The sequence below is a fragment of the Helianthus annuus genome, chromosome 13, assembly GCF_002127325.2.
Source record: "Helianthus annuus cultivar XRQ/B chromosome 13, HanXRQr2.0-SUNRISE, whole genome shotgun sequence".
Classification (NCBI taxonomy): domain Eukaryota; kingdom Viridiplantae; phylum Streptophyta; class Magnoliopsida; order Asterales; family Asteraceae; genus Helianthus; species Helianthus annuus.
In genome coordinates, this window is record NC_035445.2 from 50,556,329 (window position 1) to 50,584,092 (window position 27,764).

The 27,764-nt window shown below is 41.2% G+C and overlaps 1 non-coding gene across 1 annotated transcript; it reads left to right on the top strand.

The window, feature by feature from the left end:
- Nucleotides 1-18,233: 18,233 nt before the first annotated feature.
- On the top strand, nucleotides 18,234-18,340 carry LOC118486102. Its single transcript, XR_004877958.1, has one exon. It is a non-coding gene; the product is annotated as a small nucleolar RNA R71 (small nucleolar RNA).
- The last annotated feature ends 9,424 nt before the right edge of the window (nucleotides 18,341-27,764 follow it).

The window sequence follows — 27,764 nt, forward strand, 5'->3', positions numbered from 1 at the left end:
GATGATGATATATAGATGTGATATATTTTGTTAAGCTTATTTTAGATAAGATTTGTATGTTGAGTTTTTCAAATAAACATGAGAAAATTGCATACGTATTTGTTTATTTAATATAGGCACAAACAATGTATGAATTAAAATTACACTTCTGTTGATCCCTGTTTTTGTTTAAAGATTAGTTTTATAGGTTTCTCCCTTCCTAAAGTGATCTGGAATCTTTCCTCCAAACCAAATCTTCTAAGTCCTGAATCAGCAATCCAAGTATGTCTTCATATCTTCCGTTCTGCATTGTAGAAGGAGGATTCTACCAAGCACGAACAAACTCCTCATCTCTTCACACCAACAGCTCTGCAATACACTGCTTCAATCTGTATACTATAAAACAAAACATCTCGAGAACCCATAAGAATTTTTCAACGAAGTTAAACAAATTATTATTAATCAAGAGATGGTAATACTGTATCACAGATTGAACAATTTTCAACTCAACACCAACACTCAAAAAAAAAAAAAAAAAAAAAATTAGTCCAACACACTAGAACCCACAAGGTTTTGAAAGTTTGAACTCATCTTCTAACATCGTCTCCCCCTATCGGTAATAACTCCTCCATGAACAATCCTTTTCTGTACACTAAGAATTTTAAAGGAAAAGGAAAATCTTTTTGGATTTTTATATTTTCTGAAAACAAATATATAACATACAATAAAATAAACACTTTATTTTTGTGAGAATCACTGGTAAGAAGATCATACCAGCAACATCAAACTGTTTTCACACTAATAGATACTTCTTTAAGTAATTTTCGTGAAAAGCAGAACAAGACAATTACCATTATTGTTTATCCACTTCCATTACCTTGTGATACGATTAAGGGTAATGTTACACTGATGTACTACCATGTCCCAGTTCTGGACATAGCCCCACGATCAAGGTATGCACAAAGCTTCCTCGTAGTAGGTGAGTATACCGAATTCATGCTTTTTGTTTTACAACGTTAGAACTTTCGTGATCAGGTCAGTTCTTCCGTATAGCAAAGATACCGATATCCAACGAGGGTAAGGCAAATACCAAAATTTGGTACGATTTATGCATTCTACACATTTGAATGACTCTCTAGGAGAGCTTCTTCAATTTCTGGGTTTTTGGCATTTTAGCTCTTTTAAGATATCTTGGTTGTGCCTAGGTCAGCATATATCTGGATGCAGCAGAAGGACAAGCCTGATATCCCTAGATGAAATAATAGTATAAAGACTCAAAACCTCGGATTTTGGCAATCTCTCAATGCAAGATTTAAGGTCATCAAACCATACGCCACTAATGTGTTACCCACTCATACACATTTCGTTATGTTTATATCACGTTAGTAAGTTGATTATTTCATGTTTTTTGCCTACTGGTACATCATATAATGGATCTACTATCACACTTATGCAAATTAATTTCAGTTTTAGTGTGACAGTCTAACACGCGGATGTACTATCATCTCTTCTTTTTTTTTTTCACACAGTGACAACTCCTTTTTTATTTTCTATTTTTTTCTTCATTTTTATGGTTTTCTATATTTTTTTTTATTTTTGATTTTTAAGAAACTAATAAAATATTTACAAAACTCTTATGAAAAACTGGTTATTTAGGATTCCTTATCTCGTTGAGTTCGACTAGATGTTCAAAACGAGCCCTGTCAAATGCTTTTGTGTAAAGATCTGCAAGGTTATCTAATGTGTCGACTCGATTAAGTTCAGTCAGTTTCTTTTCAGCACAATCTCGTATAAAATGATGACGAATGTCAATATGTTTTGTTCTACTGTGCTTTACGGAATTGTTTGTGATTGAAATAGCGGCATTATTGTCTATCACTATAGGGGTACAAGTGAAATTCAAACCATAATCGCGCATCTACTGTTGTATCCAGAGAACCTATAAGCAATAGCTACCTGCAACAATATATTCAGCTTCACATATAGAAGTAGACATGTAAGATTGCTTCTTACATTGCCAAGACACTATCCTCCCCCTGAAGAACTGATAACCACCTATTGTAGACTTTCTGGTTGACTTCCTGATGCGTGTGAGTGTAGTATATATATTTATGTATATTTTAGCCCTTTTTACACTTTAGTCAAGTTTTAAATTTATAAAACACGATATTTTACTAACACTAAACACACATATGGGCAAGTGTACCCATCGTGAGCGTAGTATAGCGTTGGTAAGATACCGAGGTCGTCCAAGGACACAAGAGCTTTTAGACGGGTCAGTCGTCCACGTCTCCATCCCCGAGGTCATCACCATCGTCATCGTCTCCGTCACTCTCCGGGACCTCCTCCGGCTCTTCTTCCTTCTCTTCTAGCTCTTCCTCCGGAACCTCGTCCGGTTCTTCATCAGACTCTTCTTCCGGCTCAGGGGTGTCGGGGCTGGGGCTGGCTCGGGTGCAGGTGCAGGTGGCATTTGTTCTTGGGCCTCTTCCAACTGATGGACCCTCCAATGCAACATATTAATCCTATTACCATGCGAGTCCAGCCTTTCCCTATCTACCCGAGCGTCTCCCATAATAAAACCTTGTACCTCGCGCCCCTTTAGGGCTTCTTTCTTCAAATCAACCGAGCTCTCAAAGAGCACCTGAATCTGCTCTCCTTGAGATCCTACCTGTCCTTCAAGGGTAGCAACTCGTTTCAGTAGTGACTGATTTTGTTCCATTAAGATCTGGTTTTGCTCTACCAACATCGGGTTGTAATACCTAAGAGCCTTTATCACAGCAGACTCGGTTTGGGCGCTGATCTGATTAACTGGCAGTGCATGCGTAGGTCGGGAGGATGACTCCCCGCCCTGAGCGAGTCTCTTTCAATAAGCCACACGCGTCTCCACCTGACGCAGGGGTGAGTGAGTAGCAGCGGTTGTCTTCCCTAGCGCCCGAGGCTGGTCAGATGATGCGAATGACGTAGACATGCCTGTCGAGTTAGTGACGTAACACACGTTAAACGAAAGAATACACACTCACAATGTACTAAAAGAGAATGTTGACGTAGAAGTGTGGAAAAAGAATGACTGGAGGGGGGTAAGCACATAAGGTTTCATGCAAACAGTCGAGTGCCAAAGTGAGCACACGGGGGCTAATAAGGGTAACATGCTACAATGTTAAATAAGTACGCCATAAGCAACACACCATGCAAATGCAAACTAACGAGTAAGCTACATAACATAAATCATGCCATCTAAAGTGTGGAGCCTTGCACGTGGAGCGAAATGTCATTATGGATCGTTGAGCACTGAACAGGTTATAGTCTGGTTTTTTTGTCAAAAGATTTTTCCCTTTTTAAAACCAAGTTCACTATAACCAATGGCTCTGATACCAATCTGTCACACCCTCAAATTTCCAAAAGCGGAATATTACCGCGAGGCATGTTACTGACCGGGATCATACCACCAATCATCATACTGAACATTTAATTAAAATAAAGTAAAACCATGGAAACCAAATGTTTAAAATTCACCAAACCAAAAATCCGAAACCAAATTTAAAAGTTAGCGGAAGTATAAAGTAATAAAACCCATAACACAGTTTATAAATCATAAAGTCCATTGATGTGCGTTAGGTGTACTATATTTTAGATGTATATTTTAAGCCCTTTTTACACTTTTAGCCAAGTTTTAAATTTATAAAACACGATATTCACTAACACTAAACACACATATGGGCAAGTGCACCCATCGTGGACGTAGTATAGTGTTGGTAAGATACCGAGGTCGTCCAAGGACACAAGAGCTTTTAATACCGGTTTATCCTCAACGTCTAACCAAATCAAAATGTTAGAAAAGATTTTTAAACTAAGAAAATAAAAGCTAACTAAATGCTGAAAATAAAAATAAAAATAAAAACAGATAGACAAGATGAATCACTTGGATCCGACTCGTATATTAGTATAACCTTTGATTATTTTCGCACTTTTGCACTTGTTTAAGAGATTATCTTATTTATTGTAGTAGGCCCCTCTTTTGAAGGCGACGTTACCCTCAACCCAGTAGTTTGAGTCAGCAAGGATACAATCCTAAAGGGTCGGATTATTGGAAGATAATGAATTAAGTTATTAATGCAAATTATGGTAGGCCCCTCTTTTGGAGGTGACGTTACCCTCGACTAAGTAGTCTGAGTCAGCAGGGATACAGTCCTAAATAGCCGGGTTATAGTATTAATAGTAGTTGACTTATGAGGGGGTCAAAGAGTTTGGATCCCCGCCATCCAATACCTATGGGTATTGAAGGAGATCCTACTAAATTTGACCCAGGTCCCTTGCAGGACCTCTAAACGCTGAACAAGGGCAAGACCCTTACCAAACCGTTCCCTTAACCCCCGACCAGGTAGCCAACATACCTCCATATAGACCGTGGAGATATGAATGGTGAAAATCTTTTATTTTATATAGACAGTAAAATAATGCCAAGACACCACGGACAAACGATAAGGAAGAATCACCTTCAACATAAGCAACTAGTTATTAAAGTCATTAATACAAAACCAAATAAAAAGTGCAAAAGATTAAAAATAAAAAGTATTATACTAAACACTTGTCTTCACCAAGTGATGTAAGAGACTTAGGCAAACATGGCCTTGATTGTCAAGAACTCTTACGATCAATCTTGGATCCCGAGACGACTCACACACTCTATGATGGACAATGGATGATGGTGGTGGATGATGGTGTTATGGTGGTGGTGGGTGGTGGATGAAGTGTGAGAGAGGTGGTGTGCCAAGGGATGAGTTGCAATGAAACCAAGCACTCCTATTTATAGGCTGAACAGAAGGCTGGGCACGGCCCCGTGTCCGCTGGGCACGGCTCCGTGCCTGTCTGACATTCTCTCTCTTCATTAATTGTAATTCGCAATTACAATTAATGCGCCTGCAGTACTTTCGCCACGTCCCCGTGTTCACTGGGCACGGCCCCGTGGTGGGCAATAGAATCTTCTACTGGTTTGTCTTTTCTGCTCTTCTTGGGCACGGCCCCGTGCTGGCTGAGCACGGGGCGTGTTCAGTCTTCTGCCTTCTCTATTTTGCTTGGGAGGATGTTGTCGAGGGGTCGGGCAATCCACTTGTGTCCCTTTTCTTGTATTCATGTTAGATTTAGCTGCCTTTTTGCTTCTTTTGTTAATTTGAGCTCATTTAATCCTGAAAATACAAAAGGAAGACAAAAACACTCTTTTTCCAACATTAGTACTTAAAAAGGGTTAGTTTTATGCCTCATTTGATGTAATTTATATGTTGCATTTTACACACATCGAATACCCCCACACTTGAATCTTTGCTTGTCCTCAAGCAAAACTCTTTAATATGTGGCTTTCACTTCCAAATGGAATGGGTAGAAGAGAAGGTTTTGGCTTGTCATAGAGTGTCGGGAATCCAAGATCTTTATTGGGTTTTATTTTTATTTATTTACAATCCTATTCGTTATGATTTATTTAGAACGTTTCATAAGAGGGATTACTTATTTGGGCATAGCATGCCTTTTTAAAATTCCATTTATATACAAGTTCACATACCTCACGGGAGAAATCACTCACACTCGGCCGAAGGTGTATTTTTTAGTGAATCACTCGAGAGCGGCATGGAACTTATTCCTACCATAGGCTTGCCAAGCAATCAATCCTCCTCCTTTTTAACTTTTTACCTTTGTAAATATCAAGAGGACTTTTTGGGTAAAGGCTTAGGCTAAACGTGGGTAGTTTGGTTAGTGGTTAGTAGAAAAGGACGAAAATCGTAAAAAGCGTCAGTTTTCGTAAAACATTTGTATTAGTGACTTTTTATTTTTTATTTTTTTTTATATGAAGTGTTTCTTCAAACAAGCTTTTGTTTTAAGAGCTTTGTTTGTTTATTTCTAACTTCATTTTTTTTCCAGTCACACGAAAACCGAGCTCGTTACTAAAATAAGGGTAAAAATAAAAAAGGGTTTTTGGTGGGTAAAAGGGGTTTTAGGGTAAAGAAATGAAAGGTTTAGGCTCAAAGGGGTTAACTAGGGGGAGTTTTTGGGTAGGTGAAAGGAGAAAAATAAAAAATAATGGTTTTGAAAGAAAAAGGATTAGTCCTAATGCCTCCATCATTTACTTACTTGGGTTTAAGTTGGTAGGGACCGGGAATGAATCGTCGTGGCAAGTTCTAGAGTCGTAAGAACCAAGCGGCTATTCACACAAGAAACGAAAAATGAGCATTTAGCGTAAAGATGTATATTTGTATGCTCAATAAAGGCTCAAAACTCACTTTTTGTGGGAATGGGTTTTTTCTATGTGATCAAGTGTATATAATCGAATTTTAACTAAGCTTGTCATGCCGTTTCATAATTTTCTTATGTTAGTTCTTTCTATCACGACGCTATCGGTTGTAAATTTGTAAAAATATAACCTTGTTAGTCTTAGAATTCCCAACTTAAACTTTAGACAAGTAAAAAAAAAATGAAAATTTTTGAAAAAATTTGGGGTGATTAGCAGTTCCAATAGAGTTTTGTGTAAGGCTTCTTATTAGGACTTGCAAATTTCAAGGTTTCAGCATCCCCCCACACTTAAATTACACATTTTCCTCAATGTGTCCCAAAAATAAATATTTAGGTTGATTAGATGTGTAACATGGTGTTAAAAGCAAAAATTTATGTTACTGGCAGTTTGGACACGGCCCCGTGGGGACCGGGCACGGCCCCGTGTTCAGGTGCCAGTAACGATAATTAAAGAAAAGAAACAGAGGCCTGGACACGGGGGCGTGTCTGGTGAACACGGCCCGTGTCCAGTTACCTGAACTGGGCATTTTTCTGCAGGGAGTTCAGCACGGGGCCGTGTGGGCTGGGCACGGCCCGTGCTGAACCTACTGTAACGGAGAAATTGTTGACGTGTGGCCTTGTTCTTGTGCATGGGGCCATGTTTCTCATTTCCCTTATCATCCTTTACCACCATGAGTGTGTTTTTGTGACACTCTAGGTTTTTCCGAACAAATTTCTTGTAATATCTTGGTGTATATATATGTTATTAAATGGAAACGTGACCTTTTGCATGGTATGTGTTGTATGTATATATATTATATATATATGTGTATGTGAGTCGAGACCACTCGGTCTCGAGTGGGCCTCTTGGGCCGTAACCGGTTTGGGCCGAAACCCCCTAAGCCTATTTTTGAACCTTGTATAAAATCCCAACCTTTCCCCACTTCCTTCATTTTACACAAACACACAAACACTCCTCTCTCTCTCACTAGAAAACCCTCAACAACACTACTTTCACTCCTTAATCTCGGTTCAAGCTTGGAATCAAACCGGCGACAACAAGGGATCTCGGTCAAGAAATCTCGGTCAAGATCATCATCACTCGGACACTTCATTTTCTCGGTTCCTTTCCTTTGTTTCGGCTCCTTCTTCATAACCGGTTAGTGTTATTATATGTGTAAAAGATTTATGTGTGTTGAATGGACTAGAAAGTGTTTAGTTAGTAGTGTTATGCATGATTTTTCGAATGATTTGTGAGTTTCACCATATGTGTAAACCATGTTAGGATGCTTGTTAAAATGTTCAAAATGACTAGTTGAATGTTTAAACTAAATGGTAGATAATTTGGAGATGAATGATTGATGTTGTATAAAGATGATGAACCAAGGATTGTGTGTAATTCATGAACTATTTGGGTTATGTTTGCTTTGAATATGAAAACCCTAGAATGATGAATATAGGATGAACTTGTTGAATATGGTTTGAAGATTTCAAAAAGGGCAATGTTTGATCTATTTTTATTGATGGTCAGATTAGGAAAACTGTTAGTTGAAACCTTATTGGCTATTACTTGATTTGGGCCTGATTACATAGTACAATTTAGCCTGAAGTGTCTGAATCAACATGTGAACAAGAAAATGACAGCATTGCGACTCGAGACCACTCGGTTGCGACTCGCAACCACAACGTGACAACTCGAGACCTCCTGGTTGCGACTCGCAACCACAGCGTGACAACTTGAGACCACTCGGTTGCGACTCGCAACCACAGCGTGACAACTCGAGACCTCCTGGTTGCGACTCGCAACCACAGCGTGACAACTTGAGACCTCCTGGTTGCGACTCGCAACCACAGCATGACAAGCCGAGACCTCCTGGTTGCGACTCGAGACCACCTGGTTGCGACTGGGCTGTCCACTTTGGTTATTGGGCCATAATGTGTGTAATATGGGCTACCTGTTGACTGGACTATGTGTTGCTGTTTGATTGTGTAAATGTTAAGGCCGGCCCAATAACCCACTGTCTGATTTCATGCATGCTACGTGTTAGTTGTGTGTAGATTATACGTGATTGCTCGTACACCAAACCTGACCTATACTGGTAACCATGTTAGGACGTGGTGACCAACGTGTTTGACAAGTAACCTAATCTGCCGAGCAACCCAAGGTGAGTTCACACACTAAAAGCATGCGTCCCGCGGAGGGATACGAACAAACTACCAACTTTGGGAAAAACTCTTTTAAACCATTACTTCCGGGGGAAATCAGAATGGGTAACTACTATCTCCGGGGGAGATACGTTTGGATATTATTTATGAATCACAACTAGCCATGCTAAACGAAACTCTATCACTTTAAGTCCCTGCTTACAGTACCGATTAATCGCCGGGGGCGAACGGGTTATTAGTTGATAGCGCTATTAGGTTTGACAACCTCACACCGTGACCGGGGGAGATCGGGCGTGAACTAGTAGACCTTGCAACATGGTCAATGACGATAGACATTGACTCGGGGCACAACAACTTTCCGTCAACAGTTTCGGTATCTACAGTTTAGTGAGCTTACAGATGGGGTAGCTCCCCACAACGTGATTATAAATGCTTTATCTAAACAACTTAAGCTTTTGGTAAACTAAAACTGGACAACTAGTGAACTCACTCAGCATTATTGTTGACCCCTTACTGCATGCTTTGCAGGTAACCAGTGACCGTGGAGCTGCTGCTTGGGGATGTGTAGTGTTCGTCAAAACCCGTGTGTTGGGTTTACTTATCTTGAACTAAGAACTATCTTTAAACTACTTTGGTTTATGCTTCCGCTGTTTTGTTAAACTAATCATCGAACTTAAACTACGATGTTGTTAACTACATTGGATAGTAAATATTTCTACTATTAAATCAATGCTCAGTATGATTAGTGGCTGGATCCTAGTCGGTCACGCCTCCAAGCGGTGGTGTTCCGCAGGTGGATTTTGGGGGTGTGACAGATTGGTATTAGAGCCATTGGTTATAGTGAACTTGGTTTTAAAAAGGGGAAAATCTTTTTGGGAAAGACCAGACTATAACCTGTGACTCGCGACGACACTACACTCCAAGTGCAAGGCTCAACACATTAGACCTCATAGCTCGGACTAGTGTTTACTTGTTTGCTTACCTTATGTTTCCTGTTATGCTATACGTACTAGTGTGCCTAAATTAGATAGATACACCTCTCTCTTCTATCTCATTCTCGCTACATTACAACATCACACTCATACTATGTTTTCTGATTATGAAGACAATGAGTGGACGTGGAAGAGGAAACATCAACATGACTCAGGCTCAATTCACTAACCTGCTTAACACGGTGGCTGCAGCTTTCGCAGCTCACCCTGGAGGTAAACTCGTTACCCTAGGATGTTTAGATCCTACCGCCACATCGCCTTTTATCCCTAAAACCTATACGCTTCGCTTCTCACGAACAGGTCAGCATGCACCTGCGCAACCACCCATGTGTACTTTCAAAACTTTCATGGATTGCAAGCCTCTCCCTTTCAACGGCACTGAGGGTGCCATAGGTCTTTTGCACTGGATTGAGAAAGTTAAAGCTGTCTTTGCTATCTGTGAGTGTCCCCCTGCGAATTGGGTGAAGTTTGCTACTGCTACACTTGAAGGAAATGCGCTTTCCTGGTGGAAGGCGCAAATTCAGATGTTTGGATTGGAAACTGCTAATGCTACTGCGTGGGAGGATTTCAAGGACATGATTAAGGAGGAGTACTGTCACCGGGATGACATCCACAAACTCGAGAACGAGTACTATGCGCTTAAGATGGTTGGGTCAGAGATTGAAACCTACACCAAGCTGTCCAATGACTATGCTGCTCTTTGCCCAAACATGTCTCGACCTATGTATCGAAGAATCGAGTTGTACGTCAAGGGTTTGGCTCCAGAAATTCGAAGCCATGTAACTTCAGCCAACCTCACTACCATTCAGCCGATCGTTCGACTTGCTCACAAACTCACTGATCAGGCCGTAGAAGAGGGCAGGTTGCCCAAAAGGATCAGTGCTACCGTCGGAACTTCTAGTGACAACAAGCGTAAGTGGGAAGGAAATCAAAGCAAGGATGCTAACCCCACTCAGGCCCCAGCACAGCAAAGGAAAACTGAAAACAACAAGGGCACTCAACAACAGGGTGGCTATCGCGGTAACCACCCCAAGTGCAACAAGTGCAATCGACATCACAGTGGGCCTTGTGGGAAAAGTCAGTGGGCAGCGATGTAACAAGATGGGGCATGAGGCCAAGGACTGTAGGAGTCCACGTCCCGTGGGGCAGAACCAGCAGCAACAACATCACGGGAACGCTAAGGGTTGTTTCCAGTGTGGAGCTGAGGGGCACTTTAAGAAGAATTGCCCTGAACTGAACCAAAACCGCAACAACAATCAGGGAGCTGGAAACAACGATCAGAACAACAATGCTGGGAATGGTGCTAGAGGAAGGGCTTTTGTGATTGGAGCTGGAGAAGCAAGGAATGACCCCAATGTCGTGGCGGGTAAGTTCCTACTCGATGATCGTTATGTTTCTGTGTTATTTGATTCTGGAGCCGATGCTAGTTATGTGTCCCTACGTATTAGTAAGAAGCTTAAGCGTCCGCTTTCGTTACTAAGTTCACATCATATCGTCGAGTTAGCTAATGGTAGAAACATCGAGGCCTCACATGTTGTCAAAGGCTGCAAACTAGAATTGTCTGGTCAGACATTTAGTATCGATCTTTTCCCTGTTACACTTGGAAGCTTCGATGTTGTTATCGGTATGGATTGGTTATCCAAACATCGCGCGGAAATCCTCTGTCAAGAGAAAGCAGTTCGTATTCCCCGCCGTTCTGGCGAACCCCTCATTGTACAAGGTGGCAAAGGTGGAGAAATCTCCGGCGTTATCTCATTCTTGAAGGCCCAGAAGTGTTTACGAAAAGGGCACACCGCTATCTTAGCACTTGTCACCAACACGCAGGAAAAGGAAAAGAGGATTGAAGATTTTCCAGTAGTGCGTGACTACCCCGAGGTTTTTCCTGAAGAATTACCTGGACTCCCTCCCCACCGTCAGGTCGAATTCCAAATCGAGCTAGCTCCCGGAGCAGCGCCAATAGCTCGTGCACCTTATCGACTAGCCCCCGCAGAATTGAAGGAACTCTCTACTCAACTACAGGAACTATTGGATAAAGGGTTTATTCGCCCTAGTTCATCACCCTGGGGAGCACCGGTACTCTTTGTTAAGAAGAAGGATGGCACGTTCCGAATGTGCATTGACTATCGTGAGTTGAACAAGGTTACCATCAAGAATCGTTACCCTCTCCCACGAATCGACGACCTATTCGATCAGTTGCAAGGATCGAGCTACTACTCTAAGATCGACTTACGATCAGGCTATCATCAGCTAAGAGTCCGTAATGAAGACATCTCCAAAACTGCATTCAGAACTCGTTACGGTCATTATGAATTCCTTGTTATGCCCTTTGGAATGACCAACGCGCCCGCGGTATTCATGGATCTCATGAACCGAGTGTGCAAACCTTACCTCGACAAATTCGTGATCGTGTTTATCGATGACATCCTGATCTACTCAAAAAGTCAAGAAGAGCATGAACAGCACCTACGCCTTATCCTCGAACTCCTTCGCAATGAGCAACTGTATGCCAAGTTCTCGAAATGTGACTTCTGGCTTCGAGAAGTCCATTTCCTTGGGCACGTGGTTAACAAGGATGGAATTCACGTCGACCCAGCTAAGATCGACTCTATAAAGAATTGGCCTACCCCTAAGACTCCGACCGAAATCCGCCAATTCTTGGGACTAGCGGGATACTATCGAAGATTTATCATGGGATTCTCAAAGATCGCTCAGCCTCTCACGGCTCTTACTCAGAAGGGTATGGTTTATAAATGGGGTGAAGCTCAGGAAACCGCGTTTCAGAAACTAAAGGATAACCTCTGTAGTGCTCCTATTCTCTCGTTGCCTAAAGGCACTGACGACTTTGTGGTTTACTGCGATGCATCCATCCATGGGCTCGGTTGTGTGTTAATGCAACGCGACAAAGTTATTGCTTACGCCTCTCGACAACTTAAGACTCACGAAAGGAACTACACTACGCACGACTTGGAACTAGGAGCAGTGATCTTTGCGCTTAAGATATGGAGACATTACCTGTACGGTACCAAGTGCACCATTTACACCGATCACAGGAGTCTTGAGCACATCTTCAAGCAAAAGGAATTAAACATGCGACAACGCTGATGGGTCGAACTCCTGAATGATTATGAATGTGCCATCAAGTACCATCCGGGCAAGGCCAATGTCGTGGCAGACGCCCTCAGCCGAAAAGACACTACGCCCAAGCGCGTGCGAGCGTTACAACTTACCATCCAGTCTAACCTCCCCACTCAGATTCGAAATGCTCTGACTGAAGCTCTGAAAACGGAAAACATCAGGGCTGAATCCCTGCGAGGATCGAGACAACGACTAGAGCAAAAAGAAGACGGCGCCTACTATGTGGCAGGGCGCATTTGGGTCCCACTTTATGGAGATCTACGAGAGCTTGTGATGGACGAAGCCCATAAGTCCCGTTATTCAGTACATCCTGGTTCAGATAAGATGTACCACGACTTAAGGACCACTTACTGGTGGCCTGGCATGAAAGCCCACATAGCAGCATACATTAGCAAATGTTTGACCTGCGCAAGAGTCAAGACTGAGTATCAGAAACCAGCAGGCCTACTCCAGCAACCAGAAATCCCGAAGTGGAAATGGGAACAAATTTCCATGGATTTTGTTACGGGGCTACCTAGATCCCAACGCGGGAATGACACTATTTGGGTGATAGTAGATCGATTGACTAAGTCTGCACACTTTCTGGCCATTAAGGAAACAGACAAGTTTTCTACCTTGGCAGAAATCTATTTAAAGGAAGTAGTCTCGAGACACGGAGTGCCAACTTCCATTATTTCCGACCGAGACGCTCGTTTTACTTCCGAGTTGTGGCAAGCTATGCACAAATCCTTTGGCTCACGCTTGGACATGAGCACCGCTTATCACCCACAAACGGATGGGCAGTCTGAACGCACCATCCAAACCCTGGAAGACATGCTTAGAGCATGTGTGATCGATTTTGGCAAGAACTGGGAGAAGCATCTACTGCTGGTGGAATTCTCCTACAATAACAGCTACCACACTAGCATTCAGGCGGCACCTTTTGAGGCATTGTACGGTCGTAAATGCCGATCACCTCTTTGCTGGGCGGAAGTCGGTGACAGTCAAATCACAGGCCCAGAACTGGTGGTAGATACGACAGAAAAGATTACCCAGATCAGGCAACGCATGGCGGCAGCTCGTGACCGTCAGAAAAGCTACGCTGATAAGCGTAGGAAACCGCTAGAATTCCAGGTCGGGGACCGGGTTCTACTTAAAGTCTCACCCTGGAAGGGTGTGGTTCGTTTCGGTAAACGGGGCAAGCTGAATCCGCGATATGTTGGACCATTTGAAATTATCGAGAAAATCGGTAAGGTTGCTTATAGATTGAACCTGCCTGCAGAGCTGAGTGCAGTGCACAATGTCTTTCACGTGTCTAATCTGAAGAAGTGTCTGTCAGATGAAACACTCATAATTCCTTTCAAGGAACTCACTATTGATGAACAACTACACTTTACTGAGGAACCGATTGAGATCACGGATCGAGAGATCAAAACCCTCAAATGTAGCCAAATACCTCTCGTGCGAGTTCGTTGGAACTCACGGCGTGGCCCAGAGTTTTCCTGGGAGCGGGAAGACCAGATGAAGTCCAAGTATCCCCAGTTGTTCCCAAACGAAAACCCCAGCACTGAAGCTACAACCGAATTTCGGGACGAAATTCCAAACTAACGGGGGGATGATGTGACACCCCGTTGAAACACGCTAGCTTGGCAGTGGCTGCCTTAACTTTCGGGACGAAAGTTCTTAAAACTTGGGGATAATGTGACACTCTAGGTTTTTCCGAACAAATTTCTTGTAATATCTTGGTGTATATATATGTTATTAAATGGAAACGTGACCTTTTGCATGGTATGTGTTGTATGTATATATATTATATATATATATGTGTATGTGAGTCGAGACCACTCGGTCTCGAGTGGGCCTCTTGGGCCGTAACCGGTTTGGGCCGAAACCCCCTAAGCCTATTTTTGAACCTTGTATAAAATCCCAACCTTTCCCCACTTCCTTCATTTTACACAAACACACAAACACTCCTCTCTCTCTCACTAGAAAACCCTCAACAACACTACTTTCACTCCTTAATCTCGGTTCAAGCTTGGAATCAAACCGGCGACAACAAGGGATCTCGGTCAAGAAATCTCGGTCAAGATCATCATCACTCGGACACTTCATTTTCTCGGTTCCTTTCCTTTGTTTCGGCTCCTTCTTCATAACCGGTTAGTGTTATTATATGTGTAAAAGATTTATGTGTGTTGAATGGACTAGAAAGTGTTTAGTTAGTAGTGTTATGCATGATTTTTCGAATGATTTGTGAGTTTCACCATATGTGTAAACCATGTTAGGATGCTTGTTAAAATGTTCAAAATGACTAGTTGAATGTTTAAACTAAATGGTAGATAATTTGGAGATGAATGATTGATGTTGTATAAAGATGATGAACCAAGGATTGTGTGTAATTCATGAACTATTTGGGTTATGTTTGCTTTGAATATGAAAACCCTAGAATGATGAATATAGGATGAACTTGTTGAATATGGTTTGAAGATTTCAAAAAGGGCAATGTTTGATCTATTTTTATTGATGGTCAGATTAGGAAAACTGTTAGTTGAAACCTTATTGGCTATTACTTGATTTGGGCCTGATTACATAGTACAATTTAGCCTGAAGTGTCTGAATCAACATGTGAACAAGAAAATGACAGCATTGCGACTCGAGACCACTCGGTTGCGACTCGCAACCACAACGTGACAACTCGAGACCTCCTGGTTGCGACTCGCAACCACAGCGTGACAACTTGAGACCACTCGGTTGCGACTCGCAACCACAGCGTGACAACTCGAGACCTCCTGGTTGCGACTCGCAACCACAGCGTGACAACTTGAGACCTCCTGGTTGCGACTCGCAACCACAGCATGACAAGCCGAGACCTCCTGGTTGCGACTCGAGACCACCTGGTTGCGACTGGGCTGTCCACTTTGGTTATTGGGCCATAATGTGTGTAATATGGGCTACCTGTTGACTGGACTATGTGTTGCTGTTTGATTGTGTAAATGTTAAGGCCGGCCCAATAACCCACTGTCTGATTTCATGCATGCTACGTGTTAGTTATGTGTAGATTATACGTGATTGCTCGTACACCAAACCTGACCTATACTGGTAACCATGTTAGGACGTGGTGACCAACGTGTTTGACAAGTAACCTAATCTGCCGAGCAACCCAAGGTGAGTTCACACACTAAAAGCATGCGTCCCGCGGAGGGATACGAACAAACTACCAACTTTAGGAAAAACTCTTTTAAACCATTACTTCCGGGGGAAATCAGAATGGGTAACTACTATCTCCGGGGGAGATACGTTTGGATATTATTTATGAATCACAACTAGCCATGCTAAACGAAACTCTATCACTTTAAGTCCCTGCTTACAGTACCGATTAATCGCCGGGGGTGAACGGGTTATTAGTTGATAGCGCTATTAGGTTTGACAACCTCACACCGTGACCGGGGGAGATCGGGCGTGAACTAGTAGACCTTGCAACATGGTCAATGACGATAGACATTGACTCGGGGCACAACAACTTTCCGTCAACAGTTTCGGTATCTACAGTTTAGTGAGCTTACAGATGGGGTAGCTCCCCACAACGTGATTATAAATGCTTTATCTAAACAACTTAAGCTTTTGGTAAACTAAAACTGGACAACTAGTGAACTCACTCAGCATTATTGTTGACCCCTTACTGCATGCTTTGCAGGTAACCAGTGACCGTGGAGCTGCTGCTTGGGGATGTGTAGTGTTCGTCAAAACCCGTGTGTTGGGTTTACTTATCTTGAACTAAGAACTATCTTTAAACTACTTTGGTTTATGCTTCCGCTGTTTTGTTAAACTAATCATCGAACTTAAACTACGATGTTGTTAACTACTTTGGATAGTAAATATTTCTACTATTAAATCAATGCTCAGTATGATTAGTGGCTGGATCCTGGTCGGTCACGCCTCCAAGCGGTGGTGTTCCGCAGGTGGATTTTGGGGGTGTGACAGTTTTATTCCTGCAAATTAAAACTAAAAGATTAAACTAAACTAAGGATAGTTTCGCGGAATGCCTCCGTGGTGCGCCACGTTTATAAGGGTCCTTGGCTAGACCCAAGGTGAGGTTATATATTTTCTGAGTGGGATGTTTTGCATCCCATGTTGCACCGTCGGAGAGCAGCATCCAAACTCGAATCAATAACCTTCATGTAGTTGACCGGGTCATCGTCCTCTATTCTCTTCCCAACCCCGAATTTTACTTCCTCATCCCCGTACCTTAAGGTGAGCGTTCCGTCATTCATGTCTACCACTGCCTGTGCGGTGGCGAGAAATGGTCTCCCTAGTATGAGGGGGACTTCGGTGTCTTCTTCCATATCAAGTATGACAAAGTCGGCCGGGTAGACAAATTTGTTTACCTTTACTAGGATATTTTCGATGACACCTTGCGGGAATTTGACGGATCGATCAGCAAGTTGTATGCTCATTTTTGTAGGACTCGTTGTTCCTAGGCCGAGTCTTTTGAACATTGATGAGGGCATAAGGTTAATGCTAGCTCCAAGGTCGGCTAGTGCATTACGAACGGGGGAGTCCCCGATCGAGCAAGGAATCGTGAAGCTTCCGGGATCGATTTTCTTTTGGGGGAGTTTGTTGAGTACGAGGGCAGAGCATTCTTCACCTAAGTTAACTAATTACAACGTTTCAATTTTCCTTTTATGAGTGAGGAAGTCCCTCATGAACTTAGAATATTTAGGCATTTGGGTTAGGACATCAATAAAAGGAATGTTGACATGCAATTGCTTTAGTAGACTTTCGAATTTTGCGAATTGCTTATTGGTCTTTTGACGAATTAACCTACCAGGGTACGGAACTCGAGGAGCCTTGGTAGGCTCTGGTGATGGAGGGGAATCCTTCTCTTGTAGAGGAGGTGGTATAGTCTCCTCTGTCGGCGGTGGCACTTCCGTTGGCCCCACGGTGCGGCTTCGTAATGTGATGAGATGAACTTGCGCTTTTGGGTTTGTTTCGGTATTGCTTGGTAATACGCCTTGTGGTCTCTCGGAAAAATTTTGGGCTAGTTGACTTAATTGTTTTTCTATGTTTTGAATACTAGCTTGTTGATTTCTAAAATTTGATTCTAATTGTAGAAACCTTTCCGAGTTTTTCTTTTCAGTGTCGGAGATGAGGCGAGATATAGTAACTTCAAGCCTCTCTCGTCCACCTTGTTGTTGAGGGAAATTTTGTGACTCATTTCTTGGTTGTTGAAAGTTTGTTCGTTGGTTTTGTTGGTTACTACTATTGTCGGGTTCTCTCCAACCAAGGTTAGGGTGATTTCGCCATCCTTGGTTGTAGGTGCCCGTTGGAGGACCCGACGGCCTAGGTCTATTATCAATGTAGTTTACCGACTCTTGTTGATCGTCTGTTTCTTTCATACAACTCCAATTTTCATGTGGCCCACCACACCCTTCACAAGCCATAACCGAGACTGTTTTTGTCATTTTCAATTTTTTTATTTTCGAAGAAAGGGCCTCGATTTGGGCTTGTAAAGAAATGCTTTCATCAACCTTATGGGCGCCCGGGGCAATAGATTTATTGCCTCGGGGAGTGTGCCACTGAAAATTGGTTTGAGCAATTTCTTCAATTTGATTATATATTTCATGCGGGCGGCGATTACCTAAAAGTCCCCCGGAGCTAGAGTCAAGTGTCTGCCTTGTGTGTGGCAACAACCCATTATAGAAAGTGGATACTTGTTGCCATATCGCAAGGCCGTGATGTGGACACTTTCGCAATAGCTCCTTGAACCTTTCCCAAGTTTCATATAAGGATTCCCCGTCCTCTTGTGAATATGTATTAATTTCAGTCATTAATTTAGCCGTTTTAGCGGGAGGGAAATACTTATATAGAAATTTTTGGGCTAGTTCATCCCAGGTGTTTACCGATCCAGCTGGGAGGGCGTTAAGCCAAGCTTTTGCTCGGTCTTTTGGTGAGAAAGGAAACATTCGAAGGCGGATGGCGTCATTTGATGCTCCATTGATCCGAAAAGTATCACATATTTCTAAGAAATTAGTAATATGTAGATGGGGATCCTCGTCCGCAAGCCCATGAAAGGTTGCGGAGTTTTGAAGCATCTGTATTAAATGCGGCCGAAGTTCGAAGTTATTGGCTTCTACATTCGGTGCGTTGATAGCGGCGCCGAGATTACCTACGGTGGGTCGTAGATAATCCATGAGGGTACGTTGGTCCGCCATTAGAAGTGGATTCCCCGAAACTTTCTCTTGGTTTTTGGCTTTTAGTCTTTTTCTGAGAAAGCGTTCGGGTTCTTCTAGAGGTTCTTTTATGTCCTTATTAGAACTGGAGCTCATACACTACGTAGGGGTGGCGTCTGGTTCCGAGTCCTGCAATAAAAACAGAAAAGAATGCTGGTCAGAAGGTTCACCACGGCCCCGTGTTCAATGAACACGGCCCGTGGTCGGAGTTACAGTGATTGTTTTCCAAATCCCAGTTACTGGAGAGTTGGACACGACCCCCTGTTGCACCGACACGGCTCCGTGCTCAACCTTCTATAACTTGGAAAACTAAAAACTGCTAGTAACAATGCTGGGCACGGCCCGTGTCCGACCAGGCACGGCCCGTGCTGAGCTCTGCAGAAGCTGAAAAACTAAGAAAATCCTAAAAAATTTTAAAAGAAAAATAAAAATATGATTAAGCCGTTGATTCTTAACTTTCTCAAAATCCTTGTGTCCCCGGTAACGACGCCAAAAACTTGATGTGCGTTAGGTGTAATATATTTTAGATGTATATTTTAAGCCCTTTTACACTTTTAGCCAAGTTTTAAATTTATAAAACACGATATTCACTAACACTAAACACACATATGGGCAAGTGCACCCATCGTGGACGTAGTATAGTGTTGGTAAGATACCGAGGTCGTCCAAGGACACAAGAGCTTTTAATACCGGTTTATCCTCAACGTCTAACCAAATCAAAATGTTAGAAAAGATTTTTAAACTAAGAAAATAAAAACTAACTAAATGCTGAAAATAAAAATAAAAATAAAAACAGATAGACAAGATGAATCACTTGGATCCGACTCGTGTATTAGTATAACCTTTGATTATTTTCGCACTTTTGCACTTGTTTAAGAGATTATCTTAGTTATTGTAGTAGGCCCCTCTTTTGAAGGCGACGTTACCCTCAACCCAGTAGTTTGAGTCAGCAAGGATACAATCCTAAAGGGTCGGATTATTGGAAGATAATGAATTAAGTTATTAATGCAAATTATGGTAGGCCCCTCTTTTAGAGGTGACGTTACCCTCGACTAAGTTGTCTGAGTCAGCAGAGATACAGTCCTAAATAGCCGGGTTAGAGTATTAATAGTAGTTGACTTATGAGGGGGTCAAAGAGTTTGGATCCCCGCCATCCAATACCTATGGGTATTGAAGGAGATCCTACTAAATTTGACCCAGGTCCCTTGCAGGACCTCTAAACGCTGAACAAGGGCAAGACCCTTACCAAACCGTTCCCTTAACCCCCGACCAGGTAGCCAACATACCTCCATATAGACCGTGGAGATATGAATGGTGAAAATCTTTTATTTTATATAGACAGTAAAATAATGCCAAGACACCACGGACAAACGATAAGGAAGAATCACCTTCAACATAAGCAACTAGTTATTAAAGTCATTAATACAAAACCAAATAAAAAGTGCAAAAGATTAAAAATAAAAAGTATTATACTAAACACTTGTCTTCACCAAGTGATGTAAGAGACTTAGGCAAACATGGCCTTGATTGTCAAGAACTCTTACGATCAATCTTGGATCGCGAGACGACTCACACACTCTATGATGGACAATGGATGATGGTGGTGGATGATGGTGTTATGGTGGTGGTGGGTGGTGGATGAAGTGTGAGAGAGGTGGTGTGCCAAGGGATGAGTTGCAATGAAACCAAGCACTCCTATTTATAGGCTGAACAGAAGGCTGGGCACGGCCCTGTGCCTGTCTGACATTCTCTCTTCATTAATTGTAATTCGCAATTACAATTAATGCGGCTGCAGTACTTTCGCCACGCCCCCATGTTCACTGGGCACGGCCCCGTGGTGGGCAATAAAAGCTTCTACTGGTTTGTCTTTTCTGCTGCTTCTTGGGCACGGCCCCGTGCTGGCTGAGCACGGGGCGTGTTCAGTCTTCTGCCTTCTCTATATTGCTTGGGAGGATGCTGTCGAGGGGTCGGGCAATGCACTTATGTCCCTTTTCTTGTATTCATGTTAGAGTTAGCTGCCTTTTTGCTTCTTTTGTTAATTTGAGCTCATTTAATCCTGAAAATACAAAAGGAAGATAAAAACACTCTTTTTCCAACATTAGTACTTAAAAAGGGTTAGTTTTATGCCTCATTTGATGTAATTTATATGTTGCATTTTACACACATCATCCATTAGTAGGAATCCAACTGTGGATTCCTAGCCGCAACGCCCACTCCGCGTGCAAGCTCCATCCCAGTACCTAACGACCTGCAAAGCATGTGGTAATGTGTCAACAAAAAGGTTGGCGAGTTCACAGTTGATTGTTTGTTTTAATGTTGTTCCAAAAACCGTAAGTTGTTTCAAAAACCAAAAAGTTGTTAAGTTCCTTCTTTCAATAACCATATACCATGGGGGCTACCCCATGTTATAAACCACTAGACCCGTTACCATATCGACTACTGACTTAAGTCATGTTTGAGTGCCCTGTGTCAATGTCTATCATCATTGACTAAGTGCCCAAGTACATTAGTCCACTCCCGTCCTCTGCGGCACGGTGTGAGGCTTGTCAGACCTAATAGCGCTATTTAACTAATGACCCGTCCGCCAATGGCCCGGCGATTAAGTTGATATAAAAATGAGGGACTTCATGATAGAGTTATTGTCTAGTAAGTTTAAGGTTGTCCTACCCAAGGAGGACCGATATACGTATTCTACCCAAGGAGAATACATAGGTTGCATCCCACCCAAGGGGGATAGTTGTTGTTCCTTAACCCATTCCTAAACCACCGGGAATCCCATACTTTGTAGAAAAGTGTGAACTCACCTTTAGTTCTCGGTTTGACTCTTAAAAATAGCTAACAATCAAGGTTGGTCAATCACGTCCTAGTATGATTACTATTTAGTCCATTAGTGGTTTCAAATAGAGCACAAAGTTCCTACACGCATCTACTACATAATATGCACTCACTTTGACAGTTCACGCCCATATATACATTCCACCTATAACTACTCAAGAGCAAGAACACGATACCTCACATATCAATTTCGTTAACATATAACAAGTTGGATCATTATCAGATAACATAACCGACATTTAGACACACAAATCACTACATATATTGTTTCAGCTTTAACATCCAAAACTGGGCTGTTTTTGGGGTATTTTAATAAAATAGTTAACTTGATCCAAAAATTCCCAAAATTTTAAAGAGTATTCCAAACGTTCCACATCACATTGTGCAAAGATCTCGGGACTTAATTCATTACCAATTATTTTATAAAAATCATTTACCGGGCTACAATCAGATTCTCACTTTCTGACTGCAGTCCACGGAAAAATTCATTTAAAATTCATCGTAAGTCCGATTGACGAAATTCCAGTTGGAAATTACAACGACACCCGTGGCCATCTACTGTACGAATTTCATGACCTAACTCTACCCAGATTTCAAGTTATGACGAAAAATATAACACACATTTTTCTGCAGTAAAAGCGCAACTTTAGCTGCTGTACAAAACAGACTTTTAAAAATAGCAAACAATGTCAAAAAAAATATGATTCCAGTGCCATTTGAAGCGTTTTTCGAAAGCGTATAGTTTAGACTTCAGAAAATCAATTTTTCGATTAAGAACGGTCCGTTTACAGCCAACTGAAGTTGGCTGTTTTCGTCAATCAGCATGCTGTTTTACATTTAAACGACACCAAAACGCATGTAAACGATCCCGACTCTTCCTAATAACAACTCACAGCAAGTTAATCATCGATTATCACCTAACCATATCAATAATCACAAACCCTAGGTATAAGACATCATGATTTTCACCAAAAACGCAGCCAATGATCATGTATGCATGCATATCATCAATCAATTCACACAATCGCATTATTAACCGAAACAAATCATGCAACAACAAAACCCTAGAATAACAACTAAAAATCACAGCCATGTTTACACCAATTTACACCATGAATCATAATCTAAATCAAGAATACTAACCTTGGAGCAAGAGAATGGATTACCAGGAAAAAAGGAGGCAAATCAAGAAGCTGAACAAGAGTATGGTTTGCGCACAAGGGGGGGGGGTCTCCTGGTCGATGCACACAGTGGGTATTAGGGTTTTGATTTCTAATTTCTTGATCCATGCATACGTATATATTAAAACACAAGGGAAGTTGGGCTTAATGGGTTCCAAGGAACAATAGGTGTGGGTTTGGGCTTTAGGTTTCGACTAAGGGGACTTGGGGTGGGGGTTTGGGCCTATAAGTGGCGCAAGAAAGGGGAGAGGTGGGTTTGGGTTGGGTTTGCTAAGTGACGGTTTCGCAAGTTTCACGGAACAACTAATTAAAGCATTCCGTTACGCAAAATAACATATTACAACGCTTCGTTTCACAAAATAACATATTCCAATATCTCAGTTTCGGGTTTCGGTTTCACGCAATTCACATCACACATTACCAAGTTTTGTAATCATTCAAGAAAATAATCAAACATCACATTCAATTCATCTAACGTACGTATAATTACAAAGTAAAGCGAAATGTAACAAGGATTTATATGAGTTGTCACATCATCCGCAAGTTGAAAGAAATTTCGTCCCGAAATTTAGCACATAGTAACTAGAGAAGCTAGTTGTGTTGTGCGTTTTCCTGGGGCATCACAGTAATCATCTATGACAACTAAACAATAGTACATTCCACCTATGCTCCTTACATTCATTGGACCGAATAGATCCATGTGAAGTAATTCATAAAGGGGCATATATAGAATTTACTGTTTTAGATTTCTGAGGTTTTTTATGTTGTTTCCCCTTTTGGCACGGAAGACATTTATCTTCCACATGAAACCTCTGCACTGGCACCCCTTTCACTAAATCATTTTTAATAATATAATTCATTTTTCGGTAGTGAATGTGAGCCATGCGCCTGTGCCACAACATTGACTCAGCCTCAGATGCTTTTAACAATAAACACGCCACCACTATAGGTCCCTATCACGTGGATCGTTATGAGATTAACAATCAACCAAGGGTGCGGAATCCCCTTGATAGATCACACAAACACAGAAATAAGTAGAGATGAAGAACACAACACAAAACACTTTAAACTGATCTTCTGTGGTTAACTAACACAATGTTTACAACCACTAAAGATCACAAGAACTCACAGCCACTCTCTGTGTTTTCTCTAACTCTCTGTAACTGCTCTCTCTGGTGTCTAACCTAAAACCCTAATATAATCACAGTTATGCATACTTGGCTAGGCCCATATTAACGTTATACTTAAAACACAAACTCGGACTAAATTGATACAAGACATAAACTCAGACTAAACTAATAAATTCGGAATTCATTTGTTTTTCACAACCTCGGACTTCACTCAAACTTCACAAACTCGGACTCCATTTATCCTCATAAACTCGGACTTGTCTTCATAAACTCGGACTTGGTAAAATCCATATTGTGAGCTTTGACAAACTCGGATAAGCTCCTCAAACTCGGACAACACAAGCTCGGACTAGTATACAAACTCGGACATGTCTTCATGATAACATAAACTCGGAGTCTCTTGAAGTCTTCATATCCAAGTCCTGTTCAAGATATCCAAAGGCCAAATTATAAGTTGTTGTCACATAAACATGCATCAACAATTTTCCACCAGGAACACACATAGCCTCAAGATTTTGCACCATGAACAAACATAAAACGAGCAAGCCATACCTGGTGACGATAATCGGTGACAAACTGAGACACATTTGGATGTAGCAACCTGCGCTATAACAGTTGACTTCGTTTCTGACTTTTCATGTAACACCAGAGAAGAGAAGGATCCTGTTGAGTCTTCGTTGATTTTTGCTATATGCATGTCTGAGATTTTTTTTATATCATATCGATTATTAACCTTGCAATGCTACAACATATTGTACGATGTGCATTATGTGTTTTCTTCGCAGATATGTGTTGCACATTTGTGGATGTTTTGTTGGAGGGTTTATGAATTATTAGAAATGAGGATTGTTGTGTTTGTTGCTTTTTGCTTAAAGAATCCATAACATTTGTGTTTCTTTTATACCAGATTAGATTTGTTGGATATTGTGTTTGTATGAATATGTTAGAGAGAGAAAGAGCAAGTGAGAGACGGTTTGTCTTCTACTCTCTTTGATGATCCCACTTTAAAGTATTTTCCGATTCTGGTGAACCCAATTCTTTAAAGTATTGGAGTCAAAATAACTATAACTCTGATACTGATCCGACCTGGATTGGGATCAGATTTTGTGCTGAACAACTGTTTGGGGCTGGGGATGACAATGGAGCACCTCCGTTAGTGCAACAACAGGTGGTTGTTCAACCTCACGCTGATCCTCAACAACCACCACCACAAGAACCTGTTGCTGAACCGACACCATAAAGGGAAGACATTACAAACAAAGTGGCTATCACGTTCAAGGAAGACATAAAAAAGTTAACATCAAATACTCAAATATGGCGAAGTTCGTTGACATGAAGACACGAAGGCAAAGAAACTCCGATATGAGATCGAATGCTCTTTCGATCAAGCGATCATGACTTATTCAAAGTGGTGAAAGACGGAATCTTCCTGCCAAAATAACTAAGGGGCTGTTTGGTAGCCTCTTAACGATCATTCAGATACTATCTCTTAATGGTTTAAAACATCTGAATGAATAAGAGGTACCCTCAAGTCTGAATGGTTAAGAGGTAACTTCTGAATGGTAAATCATCACATGTCACATTCTTTTTTTGGGGGTTGTGTTTTTTTAATTATTTGTATTTCTTTATTAAATTCCGTAATGTTTTTATAATATTAATTGAATTTTAACCTTTTTAATGTGAATTGTATTTTTTAGTATTTAATTACAAATTAAATTCCTAAATAATAAATATAATTAAAAAATGATTAAACAAAATGATTAAAAAACAATACCATCTTATAGCCTTCACAACACTAAAGGGTAGTTCAAATCGCATGCTACATCATTTAAAAGTTAAAACCATTACTATTTCAAACCCTACTTTTTTCCACAATACTAAACCATTTCAAACCTCCACTTCATTATCCACAACATCATCTACTTTTCTTTTTGTTTAAACTATATCTAATTTATACTATATGTTTACAAATTATTTAATTTATAATTATTTTTATTTTTATTATTAAATTATTTAAAAATATGGAAAAATAAACTTCCTAACAAGTACATAATAAAACACAACTATTCTTCGTCTTCCTCTTGCCCCGCTTACGTATGTGCCCAAAGGTGTTCGGTCACACTGTGTCGAAGAGTGTGATGAGCTTTCATGTCACGTAAGTTTTAATCCATTACAAGTGTTCAACAAAATTGTCCGTCGGACCATGTGATGGTGGTGGTGACAGACCCTCATTCTCATTATTATCCGAGACTGATACGGCATAACATTCGTCTTCAACAATCATGTTGTACATGTAATATTATGCACATGTCATTATATCAAATATGCCTCTTGGCTTCCAAATCCTTGATGGACCTTGTATAATGTGCCGTCGAGCCTGAAGGACACCAAACGTCCTTTCCACATCCTTTCTTACTCACTCAGGGTTTTTTTAAATAACTTCATTTTATCACCTTGTGATACGAGAAGCTTTTAATAAGAGTGCTCTATTCAGCGTAAATTTCATCTGCTAGATAATATCCATGGTTGCATTCCATGTCGTTCGTTGTAAAATTTCAAGGTGGCGTAAAGCTGTGTAAGATGTTGTTGAATATCGGTGATTAGTTTATGATGTTGATGTCATTGTTCGAGCCCGCAACTCCGAAAAACAAACATACTGAATCTAAAGGTCACATGATGTTACTGTCTCGAGCATTATGGTAGGGAATCCGTGATCACCACGAGTAAACTGCCCATGTCATGCAACATGCAATTTTTCCACCTCCAATGCATACAATCAATGCTATCAAGCATCCATGTCGGCTTAGATGAGCCTCTAACGACCGTTGGATGTCGGTTGCTTTAGGCTTTATCATGTACTCTGTATTTCGATAATATACTTGCAAAAATACCTTAACCATTCTAAGGCCATAGTTTCACCAACCTGTATGTACTCATCGGTTGTGTTAGAGCCTGTGCCGAATGTCAATTGACGTATGGCTGAAGTGCATTTTTGAATCGAAAGTAACCCTAGTACATTTTGTAAAGTACATATACTTTTCAGATAAATCTGCCTTCATAAAAAAACAGGTTGCGGGGCACAATAGACATTCCATAGACGCTAGCTAGTCTCCTTCCAATCAACCCCTAGTTATTTCTTTGCGCTTCCCCTTTTTGCTTTGTCTAGAAGTTGAGCTTGCTTCGACGCTAGGCGAATCATATAATGACAAGTACATTTATTCAATGTCATGAGACTGCAATACGTTGACCGTTTGCATGACGACTTGCATATTGAGAATTAAGAAGATTGGTGTTTGTCACCGGAGGTATCTGCTGCAAAAATATCACGTGTAGGCGGGTGTTGCACGGTTTCTTTATTGCTTCAGCTCATTGTGATTTAACTGAAATTTGGAATTGGTAAATTGAAAATGAGGGAGGAGAGTATTTGTTTTTGTGAGATGTGAAATATAAATGTGTGTAAAATATTTAAAAATATAGTCGTTGCAATTTTTTTAATTGGTTCAACGGTCAATGGGACCCACCACGCTCATCCGCTGGAGCGGACCATCAACACACCGGACCGTCTAGTCACCACCACACAACGTGGCTGTCCGCTTTTTGTACTCGTGCAGAATCCAAACCTTGGAGGTGCTCTTAGTGGTGTAAAAGTGAGAATGGTGCGCCTTAATTTGTGGCAACTGGCTACACTTTTTCTCTATAAAAGCCCAACTTAGCATTTCCTCCTAAATTGTGACATACTACATACAATGATATACAGATATGACATATTTTATTAAGCTTATTTTAGATCAGATTTGTATGTTGAGTTTTTCAAATAAACATGAGAAAATTGCATACGAAAATGTATTTGTTTATTTAATTTAGGCACAAACAATGTATGAA